General features: G+C 30.7%; 1 protein-coding gene across 2 annotated transcripts in view; it reads right to left on the bottom strand.

Moving 5' to 3' along the window:
* Nucleotides 1–7509, bottom strand: part of LOC107441317 (thrombospondin-4) — a 195437-nt gene that overhangs the window by 143726 nt on the left and 44202 nt on the right. The gene's annotated exons all lie outside the window — the stretch shown is intronic.

The following is a 7509-nucleotide window of genomic DNA, read 5'->3' as shown; positions in this document are numbered from 1 at the left end:
TATATATGTATTTCTTTACTTTTCCGAACTTTCATTTCTAAATGGTATTTTTGCACTTAACCTAGCGGATTTTAGAAAGCGAAAGAAGATAAGTATGATTTTTAGCTTTTTTTTCTAACAATAATTTTTAATTCTTGAAAACATGTATGGTATTTCAAATATATTGATATATTGATACATTTTGGTTTATAATAATGTTATTAAGAATCATGGAATTAAAAGAAAATCTCTAATGATTCTCCATTGATTGAATGAAATTGAATAAAGCTAAACTACATAAATGAAGGACAAATAAATCAACAAACACAAATATAATCTACCAAACCATCCAGTGCCTAAGCACGCCTGAGCAAATGAATTGTTTATGAATATTTTTAAAAAGTATAATTTCGAAAGTTTTTCCCTAGAATAAGAAATAGCAGCTCATTACTTTACAATAGTAGCTACCGTATTGAATTTTCTGACCACATGCTTTTCTTTTTTAAAAAAATTGTCTTTATTGTGTCAGTGAAGCATCTTGCTTCTCTGATAAACTTAAAAGCTGAATGTTATGTAGCGTAAAATAGAAGTTCAATACTGTTGTTGTAGCTGTGTTTTTTTTTAATTTTTAAATATTACAGTATAATTTACCATTAGTTAGTGGAAAACCAATAAATAAATACATTCACTCGGATTTTTCTACATTGCTAATTGCTAAAAATGAAGAAAGATTTTCACATTCATAAGCCTCTACTACCTAATAAAAATACAAAAACACCTCCTAAACAGTGAGTAAGCTGCCATGTTCATTCAATGGGTGCTTAGAAATTTATTTTCTTATAAATGGTTTGTGATCCTTATGATTTTATGAAGCTTTAACATGGTAGTAGCTTAGCAATGCAAAAATCAAAAATTGAAAAAATGTGTTAAGAGTAGCATGCTAAATAATTGCTAGTATGATTGCCAAAATAGTAATTTGCGAATTCAATATCCAAATTCATGAAAGTAACACAATTATAAGTTTATTTATATTTTTAAGTTATTTTTAAATGCTAATTGCTTTCTGCATTAAAACTAGATTACGCTAATACAAAAAATACGTTTAAATATGTTCAAATAAATTGAAAATATAATAATAAATAATAATATTGTCCATTTACTGTACTTGCAATCATACGATAACTATGCAAATGCCTTAGTTGTAAAAATACGTAGAAAATATGAATTCAGTTCTAGTTCATTTACATTGCACTAGAGCTGCACAATGGGCTATTGGTGACTGTCTGGGAAACACCCCTGAGGATGATCCGAAGACATGATGGCATCACAATTTTAATCCTCTGCAGAGGGGATGGCACCCCCGCTTCGGTAGCCCGACAACTAGAACGAGAAGTCGAACACTTTACTGTAGAACAGTTTAACGAGGACCCGTACCGCACCCCCATGGTCCCTACGCAGACTGATCCAAGTGGTCACCCACCAGCACACTGACCGCAGCCAGTGATGCTTGACTTCGATGATCTGTTGGAAACCGTGTCTTAATGATCAGTCCACTGCGGGACAAGTATAAATTCAGAAACGGAATAAATAGTAACAAAATATTCAATAATAATTAAAATGGCAACGTTTACAAACAGCAGAAATGAACCCAATGTAATGTATAAGTCCAATGTGCAAATTTGTTTTAATACTAATGGTACATATTTTTTTTCATTAAGTTATTAATGTAAGTTTTCATAAAAACGATGTTATTTTTCTAACTTTTTTACTCAGAATAAATTTAGGATGCCTTTCGAACGCAATTATGGTCATGAAAAAAAATGAGAGATTTAATAATTTGGTAACAAATTATGGCAGCGTCTTAAAAGTGGTGAAGTCCAAACAATTCAATTTGAATAAGACTTAGCAATACTAGGCAGTTTTAATATTAGGAATAGTACCGAAAATGAAGTCTGTTTTTGTTACGTTATTCGTGCTTCATTCACATTGTTTTGTTTTATTCAAATATGACAAAAAGTATATCCTATCTTCATTTGGATAAATTGAGTCGTCTTTAAATGGTTAAACCAGCAGCAAAAAATTTAAACAGTGCAATTTTCTCCTTACTTTTAAGCGATTAAATTGATCTTATGTTTAAGATATATTTATGTTTCTATGCATGAAAATTAATGCCTGTTTGTCCATGTGTGTGTTTGTCCTTTATAGACTTCTAAACCATTCAACCAAAAGCAATGAAACTTGTTATATAGTCAGTTCAAAGCTTAAAGATGGTCACTGTCAACATTAGAACATTCTACGATGAACCGTTCGTGTGGGATGAGTGAAAACGAAATGAAATTTTCTGATTGGTCAAGAATTTTTGTCATTGTTTTACATTTTACTAGAAGTGATTCAGTTTTAAAATATTTTGAAGATAGCATAAGTGATATTTTCTAACTTATAGCTCTATTAGTTTAGAAAAGTTAATTACAATTCGTGTTTCCAAATTACTTCATTCGGTGTTACACGTATCGTGAATGAGAATTACATGACAACATTCAATGCGCAAAGACCATCAATGCTGAATCACTTCTACCATTGCCAGACGCAAATCACAAATTTCTACAAATTTATTTTATGGGTAACACAATTGAATGTTGTCTGTTTTATGGGTAACACAAATCAACGTTGTCTGTTTTAAACAACGACACAAAACGAGAAATTGTGGCGTCATTAACAAATTATTTTGATAAACATTATCAGTTAATTAGACTGTTCAGAACTGCTCTTGACAAAATGCCATCCGACAATTATAAAGTTGTTATTAGAGCTGACAGTACACCTGCATGCTTCTACAAAGGAAAATAAAATGCACCAACATTGGATGATGTGGCTATTGTTATAATAGGCGAATAATTTACTTCCTACTATATAATTCTTTTACACAGAAATGGTGACATTCAAAAAGTCTCGAAAACGCGTCGATCATATGATGCATTGCAATATCCCATTTTGTTTGGCAAGGAGAGGACGGATACCATTTCAACATAAAATTGAGAAAGCTGCCAACAGGCGAGGAAACCAATAAGAAAGCTAGTGCAGTGAATTATTGTGCATATAAATTAATGATTCACCAAACGCTTAAAATGATATTTTAAAATGTCGACAATTTTTTCACCAATACTTTTCGATATGTATGTGAAAACTGAAACAAAACGCTTACTCTACATTAGATTAAATCAAAGAAAATTGCATTCAGAAGAGTACATTCATTTACGGGATGCAGTTATTAATGATGACAACGTTAATCCAAATGAATTGGAGGAAAATGACTATACTGTTGGATATATTTACACGAGTCCAAGGCACATGTATGAATAATCACAGGATGCTAAGACATATGTTCGCTAATATGGGCTCCAAAATTTATTTATTATACGCAAGCATTGCGCGAGTTGAAATTAAAGAGCTTTTGTTGCCTAGGCAAACATCATCGGATTGTCATGATATTACCGCACGTCTGTTCAAACAAAAATTAAAATCTTTACTTGATTACATTGTGAAGCATCGTGGTTTTGTAGACACACGCTGTTTGATGTATTTTAATGAATGGTAAAAAAGAGGATTACCACATGCGCACATATTGATTTGGCTTTTTGAAAAAATTACACCCTGCCAAAATTGGTCAACTTTTATCAGCAGAAATACCTGATGTCGCCATTGATCCCGCTAATTTCAGATCACTATCCTAAATATGATTCATGGTCCATGCGGCTCAATCAACAACTCATCACTATGCATGTCTGATGGGAAATGCACAAACGATATCCAAGAGAATAAACTGCTGAGACTATCACTAGTTTTCTCACCATTAAATAAAATTTTCATTTCAATTCACAATCGCAAATCTCATTTCCACACTTTAATACAAAATTTAAATACAAACTTTAAATACAATTCAAACTGAAAGAGTTGCAACGTGCTCAGTGCACTGCTAGTGCAAATATAAAAGCGAATGCCTATCTGTTAGCTTGTCCCTTACAGACTCCTAAACCATCCTACTGAGAGCGAAGAAATTTGGCACACTGGTAATTCGAAGCATTGGGAAGGTCACTGTTGACATTAGAACATTCTACTACGAACCGTTCAGGCGGGATGAGTGATAAAGAAAATAAAATTTTTTAATTGGTTAAGCTATAACCATCGCGTTTATATTTTCCAAATATTTTATCGATAACATCAGCGACATTTACTAGCTCATAGCTCTGTTTGATCGAGAAAAGGGTTTATTAGAGAAAGAACGAGTATTCAGCTATTATACTTATAAAAAAACTGGAACTAACTGAAATATCCATAGTTTAAAACAAAAATATATTTCTTTCTTTAGATTTATGCTATTAAATGCATTTTTATTAGTCATAAGTTAATTTATTTGGAAATAACAATAAAAAAAACTTGACAGATGTAAAATAAATGACAGAAGTTAAACGATAAAAAATGAACTTTATTTTTAAAATCATTTTTCAAACAAATTATAACGTGCCTTAAGTTCAATTTTTCTAAACATTCAAACTTCTCAATGCAGACTTTGATGGCTCAAATTTATTTTTAACGCAAAAACTCTAACTTATTTATCTTAGCTTAGATAAGACAAAAAGATAACATTTCTTTTTACTAAAACAAGTAATTTATTTTAAAGAAAAACAAGAACAATTAAAGATATAAAACATCTTGAAATAAAAAATAAAAAGAACACTAAGAAAGTTAATTAGATATTCAAAGTTATTTTCTTTTCTTAAAAAATGATTTTTTCCTCAAATTAAATGAAATGTTTTATAAATGCATACTAATATTTCTTGCAAATTCTTTTATCTTAAAATCTGAAAAGTTTGCGATAGTTCATTTTCTACAAAACTGTCTGTAGAATTTTTTTGGACTTGCGAATAAGCATAAACACTAGTTAATTAAAAAATACCTTTTTTAAAATANACTTTGAATTAACATTGATTATATATATGTTTAAACTAACAATAATTAAATTAAAAGCAAAGTAAGTCTGTCAAATTAGCAACGACTACATTTAAGTTACCGTTTTTTATTTAATTACGACTTGATTCTGACTTTGTACGAATGCTTTTCTGAATCACCCGTCCCCAAAGGGTTAAAATAAAGAACATTTGGCCCAGTATTATATTTTTAAATAACAATAAATTATTAACAAATACTTTATTTAAGACGCATAATATTCCAGCTAAATTTATTATCTTTAGCACGTTGACTGCCGTGGTACCCATATTTGAGGGACAGCAAAGTTTCTAATCGGGCCTTGTCACCCGTATTGGGTTGTTGCTCATTTTATAATCATTAGTTATCAATAATTATTAGTTAATCATTAATCAGTCATAAAACATTAGTCAAAAAATACGTACAATATAATTCATCAATATCAAGCATCTTTTTTATTTATCTGAAACTAAAAATAAATTAAAATATTTATTTTGAGTTTTTATATGTCAAAATATATTTTATTTATCGTAAGTCTATTTTTTAAAGCATCAAAAATTATCTTTCATTTGTTTTATTTAAAGTAAGCATATAAATCTTATAAACATATAAATCTTATGCAAGCATATAAATCTGAATCTTTTCTATATTTTAAGTGCATCTTTTATTTATTTTAACTATCTTTAACGCATCGAAATAACTTTAATATACATAAGTGAATTTTATGCGTCAAAGTATCTTTTACATATCAAGAATCAAATTTAAATAAAATATATTGAAGTCTGTTTTGTAGGTCAAATTACTTTTCAAATATCAAGCATCTTTATCGTATTTTAAGTGTAATGTGTGTGTCATATATTTTTACGCACTAAGCATCTTTGATACGTCAAATTACTTTTTTAAAACGTTGACTGTTATGTCAACTATATTCGGGGGATAGGAAATTTTCTGGTCAGACAACGTCACCCATATTCGGGTGACGCTTATTTGACTACTTGCGAAGGATATTCGTACGTATCTGGAAAAATATTTCTCAGGATGTAACAAAACTATTGAATTGTTTTAAAAGAAATACAAAACGAATTTATTAAGAAAATTATTGTGATCTTCATAAAGCTTTCTTGTTCACTGCTACTTGACTCACTAAGAAATAATTTTTCCATTTTTCACTTCGAAATTTCAACGAATTAGGGTTAAAATTTTAAGTTATACTCCTCATTACTCGGTAAAGATTCAAACTGAACGTGCAAAGTGGCGTAATAAGAAACAGATTCGAAGCAACGGACATAAATAAACAGACATGATGCCTTGGAAACAAAAGGGCGAGATATTATTCTTGTGACCACCAGAAACTCGCATTATTAAAATGTCGGTGGAAATATTTAGCAGTATACGCTTTGTACAGCGGTACTCGTGGCATGAAGGAGATTTCACTGTGAACGTGTGTGGCAACGTGCTAAATCATTTTTGTTTTTTTATTGTTTTAAAAGTATGAAAATAGAAAGTTGGTAACAAAAAATCACGAAAATGAATTCATTTATAAGTTTTAAATTCTGAAAATAAAAGCTACAAGCAGAAATTTTTTCTATTAGATGATCCCTAATATTGATATTGAATTACTAGTTAAAAGGGTGTAAAGAATGATGTGTTGTCTAAAAACATGTTTAGGATTCTCTAGCTAGAAATCGGCAACGCGTTCACATAGACTAAACAGGACTGCAAGAAAAAAGACTTTATTGAACATATAAACAGCAGTATACTATGCATAATTTAAAGCACATGTTCAAAGTGTCCGCCGTGCAAGTCGAGGCAGGCTTGAGCACGCCGTGGATATGCCCAATGAAGTGTTTTTTTCTTGCTTTGTTTTTCGTATTTTTCTCGTAAACTATGGATCGTACAGGAATGCTTCTTTGGGTAGTTTTTATGTCCTCCCAACGAGGAATCTAGTTGTGCAGAGTTTATGCGGTCGTTTCGGGACACCCTGTATTTTCTTATGGCAGTTGTAAGGTTTTACTGTCCTGAATTATACCCAATGAAGAAACTTCCTGATACTAGATCAACGATCAACTATTCATTAACTTAGAGATGTTTTGAGTAATTTTGGATTACCGGAAATATTAGCTAGTGATAACGCTTTTATCCTCAATTTCTTACACAATAAATTTGGTGACAAGGATCTAAAAATCAGAATTTTAAAAAAACCTCATTGATGCTCAATAGTTCCTAAACATAGAACTTTCTCCCAACAAACTGAGTGCTTACATTTTATATGAAACTCTTAACAAAAAAGAGAGTAAGAAGCAGATTTCAATAACATATGTTCGACGTGAGATTGCCCTAGTATATTTGAAAAAAGGCTAGTCAGATCGAGTAGAAGGCAAACGATAAAATCAGCCTCTACTGCTGCAGTGAAGCACGATGCTATTGGACATACAATAGCAAAAGGGGGAAGCAAAGAAGTTGTCAGATGGAAAATTGTAATCAAAACCCCGAATAAATGCAATGTTACTTTATGCATACTTTGTTTTCCAAAGTTTCATAGTAAAT

This window comes from Parasteatoda tepidariorum, chromosome 3 (assembly GCF_043381705.1).
Source record: "Parasteatoda tepidariorum isolate YZ-2023 chromosome 3, CAS_Ptep_4.0, whole genome shotgun sequence".
Taxonomy (NCBI): domain Eukaryota; kingdom Metazoa; phylum Arthropoda; class Arachnida; order Araneae; family Theridiidae; genus Parasteatoda; species Parasteatoda tepidariorum.
This window is presented reverse-complemented; position numbering and strand designations above follow the sequence as displayed.